This window comes from Camelus bactrianus, chromosome 2 (genome assembly GCF_048773025.1).
Source record: "Camelus bactrianus isolate YW-2024 breed Bactrian camel chromosome 2, ASM4877302v1, whole genome shotgun sequence".
In the NCBI taxonomy this organism is placed as follows: domain Eukaryota; kingdom Metazoa; phylum Chordata; class Mammalia; order Artiodactyla; family Camelidae; genus Camelus; species Camelus bactrianus.
In genome coordinates this window covers 120234157-120259447 of record NC_133540.1, presented here as the reverse complement: position 1 = coordinate 120259447, position 25291 = coordinate 120234157, and positions in this window count along the sequence as shown.

Genomic DNA, 25291 nt, shown 5'->3' with positions numbered 1-25291 from the left:
ATAAACATCCTCAGATACTTCGAGCTCTGATTTGGAGTTTGTTTTTATTACCCTTATCACTTGGATTGTCCTCATTTTGTGGACCTGGGTTTGCTGTCTCTCTCATATGTGTGGCCCCCAGAATGAACCCCAGTTCTGCAGCTGTTGTATGGCCAGTGTAGTGCTCGAAATAGCTGCCCCTTCTGGGGAGCTCTATTATCTCCTTTGGTCACTACTATCTAATATTACATGTGATCATTTGAGCTACCACATTTCATTGTTAGCTTATATAGAAATTGCAGTCAATGGAAATGTTAAATCTTTTCTTTTCTTTTCTCTCTTTTTCCATGTGAGTTGTTGGTTTTCAACAGCTCTTTTAGGATAAACTTGGTTCCGTGTCTGCTGGAATTTTCATATAAGAAATGGGAAAAAAGTAGAGGAAGGCTGACAAAAGGGTTGCAGATAAAAGAAAAGAAAAGAAATTTCAAGTGTGGCACATATTAAATTGTATACGTATGTAATGTGCATTAAAATATAACTATCAAAGAAATCTCTCATTTCACAGATATTTTTAGTTAGGATGAGTCTATGTTTAAAAAGGAATTTAATCATTAGCTGTCAGGAAAATGGAAAACAAAATCACAATGAGATAATACTTTACACCTGCTAGGACTGCTGTAATCAGAAAATCAGACAATGTGAAATATTGGCGAGTATGTGGCAAAATCAGTACCCTCATATACTGCTGATGAGAATATAAAATGGTACAGACATTTTGCAAAACAGTCTGACAATTCCTCAAAAGATTAAACATAGAGGTACCATATGACACAACAATTTTACTCCTAGACATGAAAAATAAGAAAAAATAGAAACTTGTACATGTATATTCATAGCAGTATCATGCATATTAGCCCCAAAATGGAAATAACTCAAATGTCTGTCAACTGTTCAATGGATGAATAAAATAAACATCTCTACAATGGAATATTATTCAGCAATTAAAAATATTAAAGTACTGATAAATGTTACAACATGGATGAAACTTGAAAACATTATATTAATTAAAAGAAATCAGTCACAAAAGACCACATATTACGTGATACCATTTATATTAAATATCTAGAATAGACAAAAATACAGACAGGGAAAGTAGCTTTCAGGGAGACTGGTTGATGAGAAATAGTGACTGTTAATAGGTACAGGATTTCTTTTGGGGATAGTAGAAATGTTTTAAAATTGATTTCACAGCTCTGAATGTACTAAAAAGCATTTAGTTGTAAACTTTAAGTGAGTAAATTGTATGACATATGAATTATATCTCAAAAAGTCATAAAAAGTGATTTTTAAATTGATATATAATATATTAAATAACATACAAGTATATTATATATATAAATTAAGTGAATGCATAGTACACATTTGCACCAGTTTAGAGATGTTTCACTGCAAGTGAGAGAAAACTCAAATGTTCTAAACAAGTAGATATTGACATTTATACATAAGGAATTTCTGGTTGTAGGTGGTTTCGGATCTTTGTTCACTTGCTTGAATTGTATCAACAAGGACCCAAGTGTCCTTTTGTTTTTCCATTTCTTAGATGTCAGTGGTTCATTCTTAAACTTATTACCTCATGGTTGCAAAGTGGCTGCCACATATGAGAATGCTCCAGGTTGTCCATGCATTGTCTCCTTCCTGTTCACTTGAATGAGAGAAAAAGAGTTCGTAAATCTATAAATGTGAGTCACTGCTCAAAGGGAGTCCATCCAAGAGGACAGCCTAACCACGAATATCCACAGTGGACTTAGTGAGAACGAAAAATACAGCTTTGTTTTCTAAGCTACTGAGCCTTAAAATTTTAATTTTTTCCATGACATCCTGTCACCTTCTCTGACTAACACAGCATGGGAAACATGATTAGGGAGGAAGTTCTTTCACTGGGCTCCTTTATGTCACGAGTGTGGGCTTTGCCAAAATTTTACCACTTTGGTCATTGAAAGGATTTTTTTGTTTCTGGAGTAGTGAAGAAGATAATGCTTGTTTCTCCTACTCCTCCCCACTTTCTATTTTGCAGGTATCATTTTTTCTTTATTAATAGAGTCTAGCTACTAGAACATTGCACAGAATCTAGAATACACACAATAAGCAAATGGTGGAAGAAAAAAGGGAGAAAGGAAGGTGATAATGGGGATGGGTTGAGCACATCAAAGCAGGAGAGTATGGTGGCAAGAGCATCAGCGCCAGAGCCAGTTGAATGGGTTCAAAATCCAGTTCTTTCATTTACTAGCCTTTTGGCCTTGGATCAATCACCTCTCCATGCTTTTGCTTCCTCGTTTCTAAAATAGTGAAAATTATTTTGAGGAAGTGGGGTATACGCTTGGAACAGAATTTGGCATGTGGCAATGTTATGCAGGTGTTAGCTATTGTTATTATGATATGAACCTCAAAATACTCTTCCTATCCTAACTCCAGTAGAATACCCTATAGGGTTGCTTGTAAATCAGTCTCTCCCTTATTACACCAATAAAGCCATACTGTAAAATGGGTAATGAAAATAATACTTCTAAAATTCTAACCCATGTCTGCGCATTTCCCTTTCTTCAGTCTCTCTGCAATTAAAACTAAGTTGTCAGGTTTAGGGTTTCCAGAAAAAGAGAGAGAGAGAGAATAAGCCAGGTAGAAGTCATTGCCAGAGAGAGAGAGAAAAAGAAAAACTGGTCCTTCTGTCCAGGCAATTGTGGGAAGGAGAAGAAAGGGTTAGTAGGAGAAAGTCTCCTGATCGTCCTTCAGGAGGAAAGAGGCATCGTAACCAAGGGAAATATAACCAAAGGAGGAGGTTTGATGAGTTCCTCCTTATACTCCTGGGAGAAGTTCTCTGTGTTGTGTGGCCCCTTTTCCAACATGAGGAGGTGGAATGAGCAGTGGTGGGCCAGAGTGAGCCCCGGTTAATGACCCAGAACTGGACACTGAGCTCCTGAGGGGAAAAGGCCTGATGAAGCATTTGTGGGGGGAAGGTGTGATGGGCCAGGGGATGTAAAGGAGAGTTGATGGACCAGTTGGGAAACTTAACAGGAAACATTGCTGTTAGGAAGATGTCACTCCATCGCTGAAGGCAGCTGAGCAGCGCTCAGGCTAGAGGTGGTCCAGTTGTCACAATCTGGACTCTGGAGACACCACACCCAGCACCAACAAGGAGTGAGATGGGACGGAGAACCTGACCAAGTCAAGTGGACAGACCACAGGAGCCCCAGGGGCTGACAGCAGCAGCACATCTTGCCAGGAAACCCAGGATGGGGCCAGATGTACGTTGCCAAAGATGCTTGACAGTGCTCACTCAAAGGCCAGCTGCCCGGATGTGGAGAACGGGAGCCAGAGGTGACTTATCACCTCTTTACCAGTATAGTAGCCTGAAAGCTTTCTCCTCCTCTCAGATACTCTCTTGATAAGGAGCAAAGGAAGGGAGGACAGTCTCGATGGGATAGTTGCAAGACAGAGGTGGCTTAAATTGAGAAAGAGGGATATATTCTTAATTGGTAAGTTTTGTAAACCTCCCTGACTATCCATTGGTCAGGGACTCCTGAAAACAGATTAGATACTACAGAAAGATAAAGGTGTGCTTGTCATTCCCTCATTTGTTTGTTTGCTTGTTGTTTGACCTCTGTTATAATAATGAGATGTATTTAAAGTGCTTACCCCCACCTGCTGTATTTAACCTTCAGATTCACTTTATGGAAGGCCAATAGACCTAAGTAACGGGACCTTTTGACATCTTTCTCAAGGTATCTGGATATTATCTTTTTCATCACCAAAGGGGAAGTAGGCCTGCTCTAAGTTAAGAGCCAGCAAAGCCTCCTGAGAGGAGCTAAAATAAAGGTATCGTGGGTGCTGCCTCTGTGGCAGAAAGAGGGCTTGTCCCACGTGGAGGGACGAGAGGACCAGAGGAAGTGGCCGTTCACAGAGAGGACCTAAGCATGAGATTCTTCCTTCCCCAAATATTCTCTCCAGGATTCTTCTCTTACTGAGGTGAGGTGGAAATGGTGATGAGGACCCGCTCATTAGAAACCCAGAGTGGTGGCCCCCAGAGCAGGAAGCATGCCCACAGGGCAGGACCAGGTGGGCGTGTGGGGAGCAGCGGGGAAGCTGTGAGATGGAGAAGCTGCTTGGTCTCTGAGTATCTGGAGTGAGCCCGGGACGTGGAACTGCACTACAAAGACTGCTGCTTGAGGGAGATTTTCAATTTTTGAGGTAATCTAGAGATTTAATATTTGTTAAATTATATCCTATTGATTAAACCTCGGTGATAAATTTGTGTTACGTGTGTTTGTAAGCAGAGAGCTTTAAGATAGCCTGGTAGATTTTATTTTCTCAGCTCAACTGGGTGGAGGCTTTATCAATTGAATTGTAAAAATCTCTTTTATAAAGTGATGCATTTTTAAATCACCATAATCTTAGAACATAGTTCTTATTGAAAACACTAAACTATTGATATGGCATTACCACCTGCTAATCCAAATGATTATGATGCCAGGGATATGTCATTTGAATGCATAGCAGTTAAATATTAGACTTGCCTTGGATCTAGTGAGTCTACTTTTTGAGATCTACTTCAAGGTTACAATATAAATTACAATAAAATTTTACAACATATAGGTTCTAGTATTAATACTAATTAAAAAAAGCTGGAAACAATTTAGATCATTTATATACACACACAACATATGTTATCAACTTTTTGCACACATTTTACATATATATACATTTATATATGTGTACATATATATGTCATATGTGCACGTATATATATTTATTTGCACATTTCTACAAATTTGTAAATATATATACATTTACATATAGGTATATTATATCTTATATATGTGTATATGGTTGTATTTTTATGTATTAATATCTATCTGTTTATATGTAGGTCTGTATAGACATATAAATAGATAGACAGATAGATAAATAGATAAACAGAGACCAGAAAGAAATATATCAGAATTTTAACAATGAACTGTGCTTGATGAACAGTTTTTGTTTTCTTTATACTTGTCTTTTTTTTTCATCTAAATTCACAATATTTAGCAAGCAATAATTTTGTAATCAGAAAAAAGGCAACAACAAAGGTCTTTTAAAAACGAACTCAGGATACTGCAACAGGGGCTTCTTCAGCCCACAGCTTCACCAAGAGTAGAAATGTAAAAATGAATGTGCTGAAGAACCCAGTGTCAAAGCCAGAGGCAGAATCATCCGTGGCAAGGAGCAGGGCCCTGAATAGCCACCTGCTTTGTCCCTCAACTCTTTGTTTTGCTAAAGCCAAGTCATCGTGAGTGTCAGAGGGTGAAGACAGAAGGGTGACATTTCATAAACAGACAGAAAGGAAGTTGGAACAATTTTTGAGTGCTGACTGTGTACTCCATCCAGCACTGCGGCAGGCGACCTCCCATCTGCCAATTTGTTTCATGCTCACAGCGCCCTGGGAAGCAGACGTCTCTCCTACGACATGAAATAAAGTACTGCGCCCCAGAGCCGCACAGCACAGAAAGTGGCAGAGGTGTTTTTCTTTGGTTGTTCTATTTCACTTGGAACAACAGGAAGAGGAGAGCAGTAGGTAGGCCTCATGCTTTGCTGCACTGGAAGGGAGTCTGCACCAACTGTGTGCATTAGCTTTCATTCCCTTTTAACACTTCTTGAATAATCTCTTATCCTTCCAGAAACTCCCTTCTGTCTAAGAGGAGATGTTCTGATGCACCTATGTGTGAATTTGTACTTACCATCGAAAAATGAATGAAATGAGACAAGATGCATTTATTATACAAAGTGATTTCTTGTACTTGGCACGTGACTTACTGATTTCTGTTAAATTTTGACTGAAGCTTATATGTGAAATAAATGTATATACTTTTTAACTGGTTTCTTTCCTAATCTGATTGAATTTCTTATTAAAAATCTAATGGCTAATAACTTTGATACTCAAAAGATTCACCTATTTTAGGTTCTAAAATATATCAGGCTGGATTTTATTTTGAATACCTTGTTCTTTCTAATGGCATTTCCCTAATATTAATGCTGAACTGAAACCAAAAATAGCAAGGGGGTGAAAACTCAGACTAGCAGGAACTGAGAAGATCAGTGTAATCAGCAAATTAGGGCTATATACAAATCATGCAATTGGCATCATGGGAGCAGCAAGGACCACGCCATGTGGAGAAGAGAACACTCGACGTTGATAACTTTGATTAGCATTAACATTGATCGCATAATTCAGTTACTTCCAGGATGTTTCATGATGCTAATAAATAAAAGATGACATTCTTTGAGGATGGTGGCCTCTACAGCATTGTAGCCAGAGAAAGCTGAAATGTGGGCTGGGGGTGTTATTTCTTTCTCCAGAATTTTCTTGACTGATCTATGACTGGGAAACCCAGATAGAGCAGTTTCTCAAACAAGGCAGAGATGGGAGAGATAGTGCTAGAGGTCTCAGGGGATTTATGCAGCAACTAGTTTTGTTTTCAAGAGCTGGATCCTCCTCCATTTCTGTGCTTTCCCATCCTGTTTAACCCAGCCCCTCCAGCAAACCAGTATCTTCTCGATTTCCTGCTGGTTTAACTCTAGATCATTCTGGACGGTATTCCATACCCTAGGTCTTTGTCGGTTTCTTCTCTCTCATACTAAATGAAATCCTCACCTACAGTTCTTCGTAAGTTCTAAGTATTTTTTATATACCATATCCCAGAGCATCTCTCCCTCTCTGTATATCTCTATCTCTCTCAGTAAAATCCAAAGGAGTTAAAGAACTTCCTCAGATTGCAAGGTCAGATCCTCTGCTGACTTCAGCCTTGGTCTCTTTCTCTTACAACCTCACTATTCCAGCTCCTTTACTTCCTCATTCTCATGCACTAACCAGCACTAACATGGTCATAATTGATAAAGAGTAAAGCGTCACAGAAGCACAGAACTTCCTACTTAAAAGTCAGTTTCTAGTGAGCTGACCTGACAGTGATGCAGAGAGTAAATAGACCTTTCAGTGTTTATACCAAATCCATGTTCCTTGGATGCTTCCCATGATAAGGAGTTTATGTCTTCTAGTTCCATCTTTGGACAGTCTTCTAAATCATTTCTTCTTAGTGAGTTGAAATCTGTCCCCAGAAACTTCTCCCTTATGATTCTACCTCTGCCTATGGAGCCAAATGATGATGTTAACTAACCTACACATTGCTTACTATCTCAGGACTGGTTCTAAATACTTAAACACATTAATTTATATTAACTCTGAGAACTCTCTGAGAAGGTCCCAATAAGCTTATTTTAAGATAAGGAAGCTGAGTTAGAAAGGAGAATTGCTAAGAAGTGGCCCAGCTGGATGTAAACCCAAATATTTGACACCAGAGCCAACACCCTTAGTCAGCACCCATCACTCCTCTCTTGTGATATGTGGAAGTATTGGGGTTCACTGGGAAGATAACATATAGTCTGTCCAGCATACCTGAAGCTGTTTCCCCACTGAGTGTGCTTTCTGAGATTCCAAATTCACATTTCTCATGCCCTTGGTTATTAAAGAACATGTGTGAAAACATCAAATAAGAATTGTAAATGGGATGATAAAGGTTAATAAAGATTGATTCTCAAGCAGCAGGCACTGTCATAGGATACTTAACCAGTATTACCTTATTTAATCATGTCAGTATTAAAAGCATTCATTAATATTTATTGAGTGCTGACAGTGTGCCAGGCAACATTCCAAATGTTTAGGTTAAAAAAAAAATTCTATGAGGTAGACATGTTATCATATTCACCTTAAAAATGAGGCACAGACAGGCTAAATCATTTGTCCAGTGCTTTTCTGCTAGTAAACAGCAAAACCAGATGAGGAATTTGGACGGCCTGATTCAAGTGCAGACGCCTAATGCCTAAATTCACCAAAGAGCATTCAGTCTTCACCCCATACCCTGCCTTTTATCTAAATAGTGATGCGTCTATTCAAAAAAACTTATCTATGTCAACTAGGGTGAAAGTGTGAAAGGAAGTAGTTGTGGTTTACTTGTCAAAAGTGGAAGTCTGGTTTAAGTGGACATTAAAAATGATCACAAGAGTCTAGTGCTTGGTGGTGACTAAGGGTGCTGGCTCTCCAAGTCCCAAGGATTATGAATGAAAATATTCAAGCTTTAAATACCAGAAATAACCATTTTCAGGACAAATTAAATAAAGTTGGAAGGTTTTTCAGGAGCTCCAAAATTTACATAAATTACACACATATATTAGAGGGATACTGAAAGTTAATTGGCTGGTTTGTCAAAAATATATACATAACTTGATTAGATATTTCTGTGTTTTTGAAAGAGAAGTACTGGCTAGTATCTGAGACTAGGTGTGTTTGTACACACACACAAACATACACACAAAACATTAAAATGGATTAACTCTTCCAGATGCCTGTTGTCACACTCTTCCAAGAACAACATTTAAATACCAACACGCTTGATTCCATGAGAGGTTTAAAAATGACTCCCTTACATTTGATAATGGACCTGTACTTCGAAGTTTTTGTACCATGAGAATCTCAGGCTATACCATTAATGCTGCATAAAACACCGCAAAATACCAGGAGATCAAACCAAGCAGCAATTACTAAAAACATTTTCCTAATATCTCCCCAGATTTTCCTATGGGGAGTGCTAACTCAGTAAGTGTTCACTATACATAAACAAAGCATAGGCTATCACTCTGCAAAGAACTTACAATCTTTTCTAAAGTGTTTTGCTTTGTTTGATAAAATAGTCTTTAGGGAAAACTCTAATGGACAAAAGCTAAGGATCCAAAGAAAGGAAACCTGATCCATTTGAAAGTGAATATGGGGTTGCAGAGCGAAGTAAAAAATGTGCTGGTGCTTACTCAAAAAGTGCTGACTTCCTCTGGTAGGTCATCTTATAGGTCCACCTTATACCACATAAGAGCGTAATTAAAAAGCGCTGATGTTGGGTACCAGGAAGAATCTGCCCTCTCCAACCCTCGTTGGAGCTGCGGAGAGCGCAGCTTCAGGGGGGAGTCACTGCGTTGAATCTGTGGCATTGCAGTTTTATCAATAGCCCAGGATACAATCAAACCTCATTAACTCGGACTCTACTAATTCTGAATTTACAAAGATTCAGATATGACTTGAGAATTGATTCTTGCTGAGCCAAAAAGCTCCAGATAATTTCTTCTTTTGTGAATATCAGGGTCTTATTCACAAGACCAAGACAGTCAAAAGTAGTGGTTGCATCAACAAAGAGCTTCCTATTCAAAGTTTTGCTGCAGTTTTGGAATCCTCATTTCCCACAGAAACGTGTTACTATGGGAAGTAGAAATGTTAGGCAGGTCCAGTTACGTCAAGTACAAAGACCGGTGTTATCAAAAGGACAGTGCTGAGAACATACCACAAGGTAATTTAGTGTTTGAGTTTAGATTCTGGGATTATAGATTCTACATTTCTTTTATTTCCAATTAAAAATATACTAGGTATCATTTTATAATGTGTACAATTACTTAAAAGCATTTTTAGGGGTTGGAAAACAGTACATATCTACAAATACGACTAGTTAGTGTTGTGAGCCCCTCCTGCCTAAGTTCAAAAAGTATGTCCATTTCATCTTAGCTTATAATGAAAAAAAATTTTAAGTGATTAAATACATTTCTTTATCAGTTGTATTTATAAATATGCCATACATTAGTTTAGTAGATTTGTCTTGCCTTTATAAAAGATGACCAATAGGGTATGTTCCGACTTGACGAAGTTGATAATCTTTGGGAGGAAAATAAATAACTATAAAAACAGTAAGTATTCACCTTTTTCAACAAAGTGATTAGAAAATTTTCTCTTTCACATATTTTAGGATATTTAGGATACTAAATGATTACCCAATAACTACGATTGTCATTGATCCCTGCTACTAATTCATTGCCAATTAGAAAATAAATATTTTCTGCTAATATTTCATTCTGAGTCTCTCATAAGGGCAAGATGAAAACTTCCTCCCTCAATTCTCCCAAACAACAGTTGCACAACTCTTTCACTTGCTGGGTGGGGTTCAATGGAGCTGAATGATAGAGCATTTTATTTACTATGTGTATAGATGTACATTAATAATCTCAGTATGAACAGGTGTAAATGATATGCAGTTTATCTAATACACAGGCCATTAAAATGGGAAGATTTCTTCTCCTCCTCCTCCCTTCCTTTGCAATAGCTTCTATGAACATGGTAGGTTTATTCCCAAGTTAGCATAACCTGTATCAGAGCTCCTAGCAATGCGATCTGTGGACAGGAGTTGGTGCACGCACTGTTTGTTGCTGGTACACAAATGAAAAGTGTCTAGAAACATTTACAGCAATTGCCATTGCTGTGACTTTCAAGCTTATTGTCTGTGGACTTGTGTCTTTGCCCTGGTTACTGATCAGTTTCAGTGTTGTCTATCTTGTGTAATGGGTTTTGTGCAGTGTGAGTTGCTTATTAATATCAACGCAACAGATTAGGAAAAAAAACTGGTCCTTCAGCCCTGATAGTTTGTGAAACCTTGGTCCACACACCAAAAATATATGCATACAAAGTACAACTTCAGGTTGTATCCTAAAAGGCCACCTCTAGTAATAGTGAACATGGAGGAGTTCAAGATGGAGGAGTAGGAGGACACTGAACTCACCATCCCCCATGAACACATCAAAAACACATCTACATGTAGAGCAATTCTCACTGAAAACAAACTGGAGACTGGCAGAAAAATTCTTATACAACCAAGGCTGTAAAGAAAGATCCACATGGAGTCAAGTAGGAAAGAAAGAAAAGCGATTATTAGGCCGGGACCTGTGTCCCAGGAGGAGACACAGAAGAGGAGGATTACACTATTTGGAACCTCTCCCTGTGGAGTGAGTGGTTCGAACCACATATTGGGCACCTCAGCCCTGGGGTCCAGCACCGGGAAAACAATTCCTCTTGACTAGTTTGAAAACCAGTGGGTCTGGCAGGGGGTCCATGAGAGACTTGAATTCTACTCACAAAGAGTATGGACACACTTGCTCCTGAAACAAGGTGAGGGAATTAGATTGAGACTGGCTGGTACTCTGAACAATTTCGCACGACTACACCAGTGTGCACCCTGGGCCAGGCTGAGCACCAGTCCTGACCCCTCTTGCTCTGCTGTGCAGCTCTCCACTAGGGTGAAGCCTGTCATTGTCAAGGACAGTGCCCAGTTTAGGGGAAAGGAGCTGGCTTGGACCCCGCACTACAGCTGAACAAGACAAGGGCAACTATTACTGGTGCTCTTGGAGGTGGAGGATTGGGAGCTTCTGGAAATCTGGTGTGCTGGGACTGCCCCAGTGTGCACTCCATCCCACACAGTATGCAGTCTCTGGCCCCTCTTCCTTCAGAACTACTCCCCTCTGGGCTGATGGTGCCAGTGCTGAGAGTGGAGAGAGCACACACTTAGAATGGAACAAGCTAGAACCCAACCCTCAGGGTTTCTGCTCCAGTACCCTGCAACCTGACCCCACTCCTGACAGGGGTGGTGATGGCCACTGAGCATAGCAGAAGCACAAGCTCACCCTTGGCTTTGGCTCTAGCCCCTCTATCTCTGTCCCTACCTCCCACCAAGGGATAGCTGCCAGCACACCCTGGGGGAAAACATGACTCATTAGGACTTCAGATCCAGCTCTCCTACCAAAGGCACATAGACTGTATAGGTATGTATATGTATGTTTCCACACAAAACCACCCATTTAAGAATAGATAACTGTTTTACTTAATTTATTAGAGACAAAGAAAGTTGAGCAAAATGGGAAGACAGAGGAATTTGTTTCATATGAAAGAACAAGAAAAAAAAAAAACCCTGAAAAAAACAACTAATGAAACAGAGATAAATAATTAACTAGCTAAAGAGTTCAAAGCATTACTAATTACAATGCTAACTGAATAGGGGAAAGAATAGATGAACACATTGAGAATTTAAATGAGGGACTAGAAAATTAAAAAAAAAAAAAGAACAGTCAAAGTTGAAGAATGCAATAACTGAAATGAAAAACACACTAGGAAGTATGAAGAGCAGACTATGTGATACAGAAGAACACGTAAGTGATCTGGAAAATAGGATAATGGAGATTACCAATCAGAACAGCAAAAAGAAAAAAAAAGACCAGTTTAAGGGATCTCTGAGACAATACCTGGTGTTCTAACATTCACATTATAGAGGGTCCCAGAAGAAGAGAAGAGAGAAAATGTTTGAAAAGGTATTTGGTAAAATTATGGCTGAAAACTTCCTAACTCTGAAGAAGGAAACAGAGAGTCCCCAAAAGATGAACTTAATGAGACCCACACCAAGGTATATCATAATTAAATGGAAAAAGTTAGAGAATTTTAAAGGCAGCAAGAGAAAAACAAAGAGTCACATACAAGAGAACTCCCACAAGGCTATCAGAGGATTTTTCTGCAGAAACTTTGCAGACCAGATGGGAGTGGCATGATATATTTAAAGTGCTGAAAGGGAAGAAACAAGAACCTAGTATCTTCTACACAGCAAGGTTATCATTCAAAATTGAGGGAGAGATAAAGAACTTCTCAGACAAGCGAAGACTAAAAGGCTTCATCAATACTAAACCTATGTTAAAAGAAATGTTAAAGGGTCTTCACTATGTGGAAAATAAAAGGCTATGACAAGGAGAATTTATAGGAAAGGAAAAATCTCACTACTAAAGGCAAATATATAGTAAAGGCTGTAGAGCAACCATTTAAATAAGCTAGCATAAATATTTAAAGATAAAAAATTATAAAATCAACTATAACTACAATAAACTGTTAAGGGATAAACATAAAGATTTAAAACATGACATCAAAAATATAAAATGAGTGAGAAAGGTGTAAAGAAAATGTAGGTACTTTAGAATATATTTGAACTTATGACTACGTTTGAAACAAGTAGATATAATTATAGGTAAACATATATAAACCCCATGATAAATACAAATAAAAACCTACCATAGATACACAAAAACTAGAAAGAAGGAAACACAAGCATACTACTAAAGAAAATCATCAAACCACAAGGGAAGAAACTAAAAGAAGAAGAAAAGAATAGAGAAGAACTACAAAAACAATCAGAAAATAAGTAACAAAATAACAGTAAGCACATATTTGTCAATAATAATTTTAAATATCAATGGACTAATGCTCCAATCAAAGTACATAGGGCGACTGATTAGATTAAAAATAAGACCCATCTGTATGCTGCTTACAAGAAATTCACTTCTGAACAAAAGATACACAGATTCAAAATGAGGAGGTAGAAAAAGATATTTCAAGCATATGGAAATGACAAGAAAGTAAATGACAATAAATAAGAAAAATTTCAAACAAATAACTTAACCTAGAAATTAGAAGAATAAGCAAAGCCCAGTGTCAGCAGAAGGAAAAAATAATAATAAAGATCTGAGAGGAAATAAATAAAATAGAGGGAGAAATTATTTACAAATGATATGACTGATAAGAGGTTAATGTCTGAAATACATAAATAACTCATACAACTCAATATAAAAAAATAACCTAATTAAAAAATGGACAGAAGACCCAAATAGACAGATGACCAATAGGTGCATGGAAATATACTCAACATTGTCAATCATCAGGGAAATAGAAATCAAAACCACAATGAGGTATCACCTCACACCTATCTGAATGGCTATCATCAAAAAGAACACAAATAAGAAATATTGGTGAGAGTGTGGAGGAAAGGGTACTCTCCGAAACTGTTGATGGGAATGTAGTTTGGTACAACAGTTATGATAAATAGCATGGAGATTCCTCCAAAGACCAAAAATAGACTTACCATATGATCCAGCAATCCCACTTCTGGGCATATATCAAGAGGGAACCTTAATTCCAAAAGATACATGCACTCGAATATTCATAGCAGCACTATTTACGATAGCCAAGACATGGAAACAACCTAAATGTCCTTCAACAGATGACTAGATAAAGAAGTTGTGTTATATTTATACCATGGAATACTACTCAGCCATAAAAAATAATAAAATAACGCCATTTTTAGCAAAATGGATGAATTTGGAGAATGTCCTTCTAAGTGAAGTAAGCCAGAAAGAGAAAAAAAAATACCACATGATATCACTTATATGTGGAATCTAGGAAAAAAAAAAAAGACAAATGAACCTATATTTAAAACAGAAACTGATTCACAGACATAGAATACAGACTTATGGTTATCAGAGGGGAAAGGGGCTGGGAACAGATAAGCTGGGAGTTCAAGATTTGCAGATACTAACTAATATATATAAAATAGATAAACAAGTTCGTACTGTATAGCACAGGGAATTACATTCAATATCTTGTAGTAACTTAGAGTGAAAAATAATATGAAAATGAATATATGTATTTTCATGTATGACTGAAGCATTATGCTGTACACCAGAAATTGACACAACAGTATAAACTGACTATACTTCAATAAAAAAAATATATATATGTATATATAAAATAAAGATATTAATTTTTTTAAGTCTATGTTTTAATAAGAAAAAGACCACAAATAAATACTGGTGAGAGTGTGGAGGAAAGGGAACCCCAGTACAGCACTGGTGGGCATGTAAATTTGTGCAGCCACTGTGAAAAACAGTATGGAGATTCCTCAATAAACTAAAAAAAGAACTGCTACATGATCCTGAATATTTTTCACAAAATGAAAACACTAATTTGAAAAGATACATGCACCCCAATGTCCATAGAAGCATTATTTACAAGATCCAATATATGGAAGAAACCTAAGTGTTCATTAACACATGAATGGATGAAGAAGACATAGTATATATATATAATGAATATTACTCAGTCATGAGAAAGAATAAAATTTTGCCATTTGCAACAGCATCAATGAGCATAAAGGGTATTACGTTTCATGAGATAAGTCAGACAGAGAAAGACAAACACTGTGTGTTATCACTTATATGTGGACTCTAAAAAGTACAATGAATGAATATAACAAAACAGAAACAGACTCACTTATGTAGAAAACAAACTCGTGGTTACCAGTAGAGAGAAGGAAGGGAGAAGAGGTAAAATAGGGGTAGAGAATTAAGAGGTGCAAAGTGCTATATAAAAAATAATTATGACATAAGGATATTGTACAGCACAGGGAATATAGCTAATATTTTATAATGAGTTTAAATGGAATAAAATCTATCCAAATATTGAATTGCTACATTATACATCCGAAACTAATAATATTGGAAATCAACTGCACTTCAATAAAATATAATATGGTGAACACAGACAATAAGGCACAGATAGGATTCTAAGCACCACAAGGGCAGGAGTCTCATCTGATTTAACACCATCACCTCTTGCAGTTTGCATAGTGTTTGTTGTGTTAAATACTCAAAAGTCTTTATTGAGTACATGCATAAATATATGGCAGTATCATTTATGAGTACACAACTTTGACTCCTTGGACTAGGACACACTTCTGAAAATAGCTAAAGATCAGCAAACACACACACAAACCAAGCAAAACAAAAGCCAAAAAGAAAGAAACAAAATTTTTACATTCAATTGTGACTGTGAGTCCTAACTTTCTAGGACTTGGCAAAGATTTTCCAAGGTTGCACCAGCAGAATATGAAGAGTATGTAATCCTTGTCCCAGGAAACCTCTGACCTCCTTAGTGTCTTTTTATAGAATCCAATATTTACCCAATCGTAGCACATAGCAACATAGAATCAGGGGTTGGGACATTTGTAGGTTTGCCCACTAAACTGTCAGCTCCATGCCACATCTCTCAGCCCTTAGCACACCTAGTAGGGGCTCAAATAATTCAGTTGGTCTGAATTAATGCTTACTTTATGGTATAAACTGTGCTTTGTGCTTTCAGTCCCAGCCCTCCAATGACTCATGGAGGAAAGCACTTTTTAAAACTTGCTTTATAAATGAGGAGACTAAGACTTGAGAAGGTTAAATAATTTGCCCAAGATCATCCAGTTAGTAACTGATTGAATAGATTTTCACATGCGTTCTGTTTCACAGGAGCCTGTATTTCCAACCATGCTATTAGACTGCTTAATGTGGTGTCCAAAGCTTTAGCCCAATGGGGGACCCAATTTGTTAGACTCAAGCTGCAGTAACTCTCTACACCAGGAAATGAGATACAAAATCCCGCAGAAGAAGGGTGGACACACACAGAAGCAGCTGGGTAAGGAAAGGAAGTAAGGACTTGGGATTATTGTGACAGAGACCGTTCCCAGGGTAAAGCAGCTAGCTAGCATTTACACCAACCTGGGTGAGAGCTACATGACTTCCAAAGCAGAGGATGAGGTCATGGATAAAAGAAAACAAACCAAAACAAAGCAAAACTCTGCACGAACAGATGCAGGGGAAGAAAATAATAGCTGAAGATAGAATTTCAGCTGGTGGTTTGAGCCATTTGGAGGAGTTACTCAGTTTTCCTGGGTAACTCCCATATTTATAAGAAAGTGTATGCATTATTAAACTTCTGTTTGTTTTTCTCTTGTTACTATATTTTATTAGAGGGTGTCAGCCAAGGACCTAGAAGGGAAGAGGGAAAATTATTTTCCTTCCCCTATGGTAACAAACAAAAAGAATATCCAGAATTTCACAGCTCCTTAGTGAAGTGCAATTAGAAATAAATGGCAAAGACATATTTGCCATATTTAGTTATATATTTTCACATATTTCAATTGAATATCATTTTTAGTCTATGTATATCACTTTTAGGCAACCATTAATTCTTTTGTCATGATAAAGTCCCAAGTTAACACACCTCTTAGAGTCTTGTGATAAATAGCTATAAAAATCCAATGAACCCTAAGTTAAAATTAAAATCTGGTCCTGTGCTATGCTTAATGGTTGCCACCAGGCATGTGTACATATTTACATTAAAATTAATTAAAATTAAATAAATTAAAAATTAAGCTCCTTAGTCATGCTCGCCACATTTCAAGGGGTCAATAGCCAAATGTGGTTAGTGGCTACCACAGTTTGGGCAGATTCCACATATTGGACACATGGAGATAGAACATTTCCATCACTGCACAAAGTTCTATTGGTCAGCACAGCTCCTGTTGCTTCTGACTAAAACGGAGAAAGCCACTAAGCAAAGTCCTTTGTGTAATATTGTCATTCTCAGAATGATTGCTTTCTGATATAGCTAAGGATCTGATAAGCCAGGGATGCTCCTGTTTGTTTAAGACTGTTGTCCTGGCTGAGATATTAATAGCGATCCTTTTACTCTCAAACATGTTCCAGTTTGGTCAATAAATTATGGCCACCCTAGTTGCCTCATTGCACATTACTGATGATTTTCATGTCTTTCCTTTCAAGCTGTGTAATATGTAGCATGTTATTTTACCTTTCCAGGCATCTCCTTCTTCAGAACTAAAACAAGGATACTAGCAGCTTCCTCTTTAGTTCTGTCCTGCACTGCTCTCTCCTCTTACTTCCTGCAATGATTCATGTATAAAAGAAATTACTAAAAGACAGAACTTTTGCAGCCTAGAGCTTTGCAGTGTTTATTATATAATTTTGTTATGTTATATTATATATAAAATATTATATATTATTTAATATTATATACTTTAATTTTATATAATAGATACTTTGGAGTGTCTAGTATATAATATGCACTCAAAAGCATATGATTCCTGATGTCAGTTTCAAGGGATATATTCTTTTTTTTAACATTTTTTATTGATTTGTAATCATTTTACAATGTTGTGTCAAATTCCAGTGTAGAGTACAATTTTTCAGTTAAACATGAACATATATATATTCACTGTCACATTTTTTTTCTCTGTGAGCTACCATAAGATCTTGTGTATATTTCCCTGTGCTATACAGTATAATCTTGTTTATCTATTTTACAGTTTTGAAATCCCATCTATCCCTTCCCACCCTCTGCCCCCTTGACAACCACAAGTTTGAATTCTATGTTTATGAGTCTGTTTCTGTTTTGTATCTATGCTTTGTTTGTTTGTTTGTTTGTTTTATAGATTCCACATATGAGCGATCTCATATGGTATTTTTCTTTCTCTTTCTGGCTTACTTCACTTAGAATGACCTTCTCCAGGAGCATCCATGTTGCTGCAAATGGTGTTATGTTGTCGGTTTTTATGGCTGAGTAGTACTCCATTGTATAAATATACCACTTCTTCTTTATCCAGTCATCTGTTGATGGACATTTAGGCTGTTTCCACGTCTTGGCTATTGTAAATAGTGCTGCTATGAACATTGGGGTGCAGGTGTCTTTTTGAAGTAGGGTTCCTCCTGGATATATGCCCAGGAGCGGGATTCCTGGGTCATATGGTAAGTCTATTCCTAGTCTTTTGAGGAATCTCCATACTGTTTTCCACAGTGGCTGCACCAAAGTGCATTCCCACCAGCAGTGTAGGAGAGTTCTCAAGGGATGTATTCTACCTCTCCCTGTCCCAATTCAATGAGAGGTGTACATTCAATTTGCCATCAGCCATCCAATAAGGTGTTCTCTCCCAGTACTCTGACTCTTGATCAAGTGGTAGATACTGGTTAGAAAGAGTGTATTACAGCAGAGATGACAGTGCATTATCCAGGCTGTTCCTGCTGCTTTGCCCTCCTCATTTTTCCAGTCCTGTCCTCTCCTACCTCCCCAGTAATCCTGTAAGCCTTCCCATATCCCTCCATTAAATTATATTTTTGATAACGTAGACAGAATCTCTTTCTGTTATTTGCACCCAAGGCCTTAAATAGTACAACAACTTTGAAGAGAACTTTTAACTTGGAACTCTCAGTGGTACTAGCTGTACTAAGCAACTCTACACATTTTGCAATTTGTTCAATGCTGAGGCTTATAGAGACATCACACTAACTCCACTCCAGATGCACATAATAGCATCTACGTAATCATATGTTACTCCACAAATTAAGATTGGAAGGTTACGATTAGAGAGTTCCCTTCTTTGGAAGATTCTTCTTTGGATATGATCACAGTCTCTCCAGATGTTTATTAAGCATACATTTCCTTTATAATCTGCTTCTAAATGCAAGCCAGCTTCTGTCTTTGCTGATGCTCAGCTGTATTACTATGTGGGTCACAGTCAACTCTCCACATTTTCACTATCTAATTATTGTTTATGGTTTTACTTTGGATCCTGTACTTCAATTACCTACTCTATATTGAACAAACATACTAAATTTCCCTCTATTTATTATATCTTCTATAAATTGTATCGCCCATCTAGGATAATGGGTATTGCTTGCACATTTGTAACATTTCAAATAGCCTAAATTTCCTGATAGCTTAAGTGTAGGGTGTGCTACTGTGGGGTTTGAATACTGCATATTGGAAAAATGATAGACTTCTCGAGTTCTCCTAGCTGTGTGTTTTTATATTAAAGTTGATTTCCCCCTTGGTAGGGACTGCCACACAGCCATGACTATCACTGAAAAGTCTGTGAAATAAAGGCATACTATCCTCTCAACTTAAAACTCTTAAACTTTTCCATTTTAAAGGAAAAACAAATCTAACTACAGAGAAAGCCAAATTGGCAAAGAGAAATTTCATTAGCATCTGGCTGGTGGGGAGGGAGGTCATTGCTTCCTTTGGAGAGACAGAGAAACATAGCTATGGAGACTCAGGGCATTGCGTTACCCTCCTTATCCTTTCTTCAGATTTGTAAAGGCAGATCTGTGTCTGCCAGGAGGTCCCTGGGCTGCCTATTAGAAACTGTAATCAGTTAGAACTGATTACTCAACTCTGGTCATTTTCATCTACAAACAAATTCACAAGTTTTCCAGACAAATATGGATGGGCTGGCGAATTTAAATTTCAAATGAAAAAATATCTTCCTGTAATGAGTTCACATACCTTTTATTTAGACTTCCAAATGCCAGCATAATGTGATTAGTTTTGATGTTGTTTCTTTCTACCACTTATGAGAAATCACATCATCAATCATATTATCAAAATTAGATGTGGAGAAGACCAAGCATGTCACCAGGACCCTCCCCCGCGCCAGTATAGACTTGTTTTAGCCAGTCCGCTGTACTTTTTAATATTTTCTTCAATCTAATATTAAACTTCCCCTATGACTATGCATATACCATTTCCATTGTAATGACATAAATATAAAGAATGAGAGTTGGTTTTCTTAAGAGGGTGCATCTTTATTTATCTTCTCTGGCTTTTCAAAAAAGAAAGCTCACGATGAACATTTAGGAAATAAAGATAAATCCAATAAATTGTGATCAATAGTTTCAATTATGATCCATGATTATCTCCAACATTTGCATAGAATTTGCAAATGTGTTATGCAAATTATACACATTACAGTTGTTGTTGCATGAGTAACATTATTTTAACAGAAATTTAATGGGTGCTTTTACAAGTCTTCAATTTGTTTTTTATATATATAATATATATATGTACACACATGCATATAAAGTATATATATATTATATATCATACATATTTACTTATGCTTTTAAAATCAGTTTATTGAGAGTTTATCAAGCAGTTTTAACTTGCTGAGGTGTAAATATGAGATGCTTCTATTTTTCCCCAGAACTGTTTTCAAAATTTCTGTCAAAGTTTCTTCTCACACCCTTCAGTGAAAATCTGTGTACATTTTGATTATCAAAATTTTCACTCCAGATTACAATTTTGAACTCAAGTATAGGAGTGCGGATGCTAGAGCCATATTCTATTGATTTCAATTCCAGAACCACCAACTACTGGCTTTGGTTTCTCGGGGTAGTCACTCAAACTCAAATGGGCTTCATCTCCTCGGCAATCAAAGGGAGGTAATAAAATAACCTATATTCTGGGGTTCTTCTATACATGGAGGACTTGGAATATTGCCTGACATATAGGGAAAGAAATATATGTTGGTATTCATAAATGATTATTATTTTTATTATTATCATGGTATCACTTCACTCACCAAATACTTATGTCTCAAAGACATCTGAGTTTGAGAAAGACCATCATTTTCCTTCCTCATTCTATTCTAGAATCTGTCCCTTTGCAAAGCCTCAGGAATGAAGAATGGGAAGGGAAGTAAGTGAAAAAGAAACCATTTTCTCAGACTTGGTTGCTGGGAAGTTTCCCTAGTCTTACTCTGACTTGGTACCTTCCACTCCTGGTTGGTGTCTATGCCAATGGACTGGTCTCCACATGGAGAGTGTGTCTAGTTCTGCTGAGGCAGTGATCAGCATAATCTAATACTTCCTATGATAGTTAATCTGTTTAGAGAGGGCAGTCATGCCTCTCTCCATCTCTTACCAGCAATTCACGCCTCCAACAAGTTCTCTTAGTTTTGAACCCTTGACCAGCCCAGGGCATCTGCTTCTACCTCAAAGCGTTGGGCTCTTTGGAATCAGGAATAGCTGTTTTCTTTTTTAATGCTCTTTAAGGGCTTTAGGGACCTGGGATAGGGTGGAAAGTTGACCTGTCTTCTTCCTAGGCATACTACATTGCAATCTCTTTTTGTCCTGTTGTCAAAAACAACTCTCTCATCTTCAGAAATCTCCAGACAATAACCAGACCCCAGTCTCAAGGCTCTTGTAAGCCCCTGACCTTCAGAAACTGCAAGTCATTCTTTCCCAACAACCTCCACCTTGAATGACTCTGTAGTTAATCAGTCATCTAGCAGGGAACAGAGATGTAAGTCTTTCCTCCTTTCAGACAATGCCAATCTCTAAGAAGAAGTTTCTTCCTACCCAATGACTTAGCTTTGGAAGGAGTGGAGGAGCACTTTCTAACCATAAACACTACATTCCCTAGGATGTCAGCTCACTGTTCCTCTTTCTAGTATTTTTTTTTAACAAGAAGTGGATTGTGGTGTATTCTGTTTTGGGCAGCTGGTAGTAGGGCCAGTTCTGCTGCCTTAAAGTAAGATCTGGCAGGAGCTGTCAGGACATAGTTGTTGTAAGTTCTCTTTTGCATGTAGGGAATTCAATACAGATTTTTCTTCAGCTTTGGGCCTCAAGCACTAAACCCAAGGAAAAAGAAAAAAAATCTCACTAAATTTTATGTTACATATTAATGTATGACATATAAACCTTAGTATGCAATCACTAAGCATATGCCATATATTTGTACAGATTAATATTAACATGCTAAAGACTACCAGGTGGCTGGCACTGTGGTAGACTCTCTACATATGCTCCATACTTAATCATCAAAATGATGTGTAAACTAAAGATTATTAATCCTTTTATACAGAAGAGGAAGCTGATGCTGAAGTGGTTTAGTGTTTGTCCTCAATCACACAATCAATAAGTGGCAGAGTAAGGACTTAGACCCAGACTGCTCAGTCCCAAAGTTCAGATTTAGTGTAGCACTTCCATATATAGACATAAAAATGGACAAGAATAATATGTGGGTATATATTTTAAAAATACTACAGCTAATGCCCCCTAACTGATATTTGCATTCTGAGACTCACATAAAGGAATCAAGTCAATGGACAAAACCAAGGTCCTTGGTTCTGCTGAGTTTCTCAGTGGCCTTTAGCAAGCCCAGCAGCTGCAGCAGCCTCTGAGCCCTTGACCATTAAAGATGTCATGTCTGTGTTCTCCGGTACCATGATCACCATAAAAATGGGCACACGACCCAGTCCCCTCCTTTTTCAGAAACGGAAAATAGGAAGGACTCTCTAATTGGTCGTAGCAAGTCAGTCACACTGGTAGAGTTAACGAGAGGAAATCTGGGAAACCAGGAACACTATCAGGAAATACATTAAGGTGTGAGAGTGAAGGAGATTTTTCTCATTGTTAGAGAATGTGACACGTTTTATAAGTAAACAAGTGCATGTATACTTACGACCAGTGCAAATATCACCTATTATCTCTTGGGACGGAGAGAAAATGCAGCTCCAAAACTGTGTGAACCAGGTGATTTTCAATAAATCATAACTACACAGGTAAATTCATGAATAGATTTTAGGTAAGCAATCAAGCAACATGTAATCTTGCATGTGTAACTGAGTGGTCGAAGAGATGACCATCATCCCCAGCTTAGGGTCAAAAAGTTGTCTGGTGGCTCTCACCTAAGTAAGAGTTCATGTCATTCCTCAAGGGCCCCACCTGCTGGAAAGGCTGGCGTGTTGGCAGAATACAACCCGGTGCTTATTTAGGCAAGCAATTGCCAGCTTGGTCCAATGCAGTACAGGAGCACCTTCTGGAAAACAGAACAATTATGCAATGTACTCACGTCACAGTGATCCTGTTGAAATTCAGTAGGAAAAATAATGAGGGTGGAGAAGGCTATCGGAAGGCCAAACCATTAAGTAGAAGGAATCTCAAAGTAGAGTGGGTTTCAAATGTGTAAGGATTAGAAATAATACATATAACATACCTAGCATACAGTAGTTCCTCAACAAAAGATAGCTACGTTATTGTCTCATTAATTGTCCTTGAGCTTATAGAAGCCCAGTGACATAAACATGTGTTTTCATTCTAAAAGAAGTGATTACAGAAGGCCACCTCATTGTCCTTTTGGTTAATCTAGAGGTTAAACCACAGAATAAACTGCTCTGTGAAAGAGGTAATGCTCACTCCAATTAACTGGTAAGAAAATTAAGTGTGGGTCTGTTTTAGTACTTTTGGGGCTCCTATAGCAAATTACCATAGAGAGTGTAGCTTATAGGCAATAGGTACTTATTTCTCACAGTCTTGGAGGCTGGAAGTCCAGGATCAAGGTGCCAGTATGGTCAGGTACTGGTGAAGGCTCTGTCCCAGCTTGCAGACTGCTGACTTCTCACTTCATCTTCACATGGGGAAGGCAGGAAGAATTTCTGTGGGATCTCATTTATAAGAACACGAATTCCACTCAGTGGCTTCCATTTCTGTGCAGAGTTAACACTCCAGATTGGTGCAGAGAGCTCTCCATACCCTGGCCGTCGTCCTAAACCAGGCATCACCCACTTTCTCTGCCATGCTCATCACGCTCTGTATTTCTTACCTTGTGTCTTTGACGTGCAAAGTCGTCGATGTTCCCTCAGGCTTATGTTCCTCCTTGCGCAGTGTATAGTTATCACTAGGATGTGGCATCCCAGATGAGATCTACATCTCCCATTCCATTTGCATCAAGGTACTACTTAAGACTAGTTTTTTCCCCGTGGAACATAAGCAGAAGTGATTGGTATCACTTCTTGGCTAAAGTTGTTAGAAGAAAATGTGCCTTCTCCAAACTCTGTCCTCCTCTGCTTGTTGGATGCAGAGTCCTCAAAGTCCTAAGGAATATTAAAGCCATCAATTGGAAAGACCCTTCATTTTAGAAACATCAAGTTAAAAATAGTTAATTCCTGATCAGGAATAACCACTGCGGATTGTAATGTGAATGAGAAATTAATTTCTACTTTGTTCAACTCCTGATTGTATATTTAGTTACAGTAGCTGCTATTACCTAACTAATACAGTGTTCCATCTATCCAATCTATCTAGCACATTCTTTCCACTACAGGTATCCATCGTTCAAAGATGAGTTTAAGTGCAACTTCCTTTGCATCTCCTCCCGAATCCCTCAGTCACAGTTAATATCTTCCTCCATTACATTCCCCTGCTTGTCTTATGTTATAATTAATTCTGTCCGTGGAAGTATTCACCACTAAATTATGAGCTTCTATGGGTAGAAACTCTATCTTAATCACTCTGTACCCTCCAGAGTGTCAAACACAGTATCTCACAAACAGTAGGTGCTCAATAAGTGTCTGTTACATTAAACCGAATGAAATCGAATTCATATATCTGAATGATTAATATGTTTCTTTCGTTCAAGATCTTAGGGCTGGTATAAAAAAAGAAATCTATTACTTCAGTCTGACTCTGTAACTTGGCAGATTAGAGTGAAATAAAAATGTGTCCTGGATAAATGAAAATGCATTGTTTTACATAAGATATAGCAATTTTGAGAAATACATTGATTTAATGTACTTAGGCCAGTGAAAAATCTGTTGGTTTAAGCTAACTGCCATTAGTTTCAATTAAAATATATCGATTTGGGTAAATGTTGGTTAGGATAAATGTTGCCTGACTGTGGAAAAAAAAACACAAAAAACATTTGCTTAAGCTTGCCTTGGAGCACAGTCAGAAAAAGGGAGGGAAGGTGGCAGAGGGGGAGCAGGAGAGAGTGGGCATGTTAAGCAGTCAGGCAGAATCTCCTCCCCTTGCCCTGCTCTACAGGAAGAGGACAAACGAGGGTGGCCAGTGAATGGGTCACTGTTCTTCGACTTTATATTAACTACAATCCATATGTGAGTCAAGCAGCGTTGAAACAAAAGTTTACTTAAAA